Here is a 1,977-nt window from a genome sequence, read left to right on the forward strand (position 1 = left end):
GGATACTTAGTATGTGTAGGAACGCATTTGACTGAGTGGGATGGTCTTTATAGATCTCTAACAAAAGTTCATAAAGGGTTCACGACAAATCCATATTGTACATAAAAGATGTAAACAAGATTAGAAAGACTAAGATGAATGACAAGATGCCATGAATCATAAGATACTGGAATATCCGAATAAATCTGTAGTCGATGAGAATCAAGTGATGATCACTTATAGACTCTATCTCCATTGAGGGAAAAATGAATAAATCACTTGTAAGGTGAATATAATGATTATGGTATGATCCCAAGAATAAAAAAAGAGCTTGTCACTGATATTTCCTTCTATAAAGTTATCTAATTCTCGAATGATCTAAGAAGAAATGTCTCCCGCGAAAGTTCTTCTTATTAAAACATTCAAAGAAAACTTAGAACCTTGTTTGAAAAGTTTCTAGACTAACATCATTCATGACGAAGGGTTGGATAGCAAATAGTTTGCTAGATTTTGAAGATTCTCTCGAGAAACTTAGAATAGACGATCCTAAAATCTATAGGCGTTACAATCATGTGGTTAAAACCTAAAAGATTTAAAATAAACCTTTAATATAATTAAATGATCAACATTTACTTGTTCAATTAAATATTCTTGATTAATTGAAAAATTATAAGTGTCATTGTGAATGGATGCTTATTAACCGCCGACCAAGAATATGTGACTAGTTAATTATGAATCGTTGGGATTCGGATTAAGCTAATCCACTAATGTTATCTCATTCACTTGTTTAGATAAGGTGATATGCTCGATGGTTGATGAGGTATGTCTTTGATGAAAAGTGAATTGCCAACCTTTCACAAAGAAATATTCTTGAATGTCGTTGTGTAAAAAGCGATGACATGTATTATTGTATCATGGGATTGAAAATCTTATAAGTAGTTAGATTGGCCGATCTTGCATGCAAATGAAGTCCGGTGAATCACTAGCATTTAAGATTAGTTAGTAGATCCGAGTCACTAAAGGGTTTGTTAGAATCAATACAAGTTAATGATAAACATACAATAAATGACATTAAAATGGAATGGTCATTATCATAAGTAGTCATTGAATGTCTGGTGACATCAGAGTGAAGAATATAAAAGATGCAGTGTAAATCTCTGAATGAATATACATGAGATGTGATATTCAAGAGAAATAGTAGGACGTACTTAAATCAATTTTTTTTTTTTTTTTTGCAGGAACAACTCTTAACTATCTACTTTAGACCTTGAATGCCTAAAGAGACACTATGAACAAGGTAAACACCATAAATGAGAAAACGAAACGATGTTTTGCTGAAAGAAGTTTGCTATGATCTAAATGAATAATTTGCAAGGTATCCAACTATGGATAATGTCACTGGGACAATTTTCCAACATGAGAATTTCCCTTGTGATGGCTCGAGTCCACATTTGACTTAGCCAAATACTTACACAACACACATTGGAATAAAAGCACGTTGTAACAACAATATGAAACACTTTGAACCAAACAAGCGCGCGCACACACACACGCGATAACACACACTCTTTACGAGAACCATTTCCAACCTTTAATACCATAAACAAACATTCAGAGTAAGAACAAGACACGATAATGTGATTCTCTCTAGGTCACCTCGTGTCTCTACCAAGCATAATGCGTGAATATATAAAGCGAACGTGCAGTTTACAACCCAAACCGCCTAGGAAAGCTACCTATAACTATCGTTGTCCACATGGCACGAGCAATTATCTAAGCATACAAAAAAAGAGCCCACATCTTGGCCTTATTCATATTGAGCAAATCGTGCGGCCCACGTGTCACGTAACTGCCCGTGTCTATCCAAAGCCGTCTTGGTAACCCTGGCCAACTTCTCGGCAACTGTTCTCGGCCATGATGCTTTGGCACGCGTCATTCTTGTGCCACGCCTCAGCCATTCTCCATTTGGATGCTAGTTGCGTCTTCTAATTGCCTTAA

Source organism: Urtica dioica, chromosome 7 (assembly GCF_054948205.1).
Source record: "Urtica dioica subsp. dioica isolate 48M chromosome 7, U.dioica_male_clone48M_v1_H2, whole genome shotgun sequence".
Taxonomy (NCBI): domain Eukaryota; kingdom Viridiplantae; phylum Streptophyta; class Magnoliopsida; order Rosales; family Urticaceae; genus Urtica; species Urtica dioica.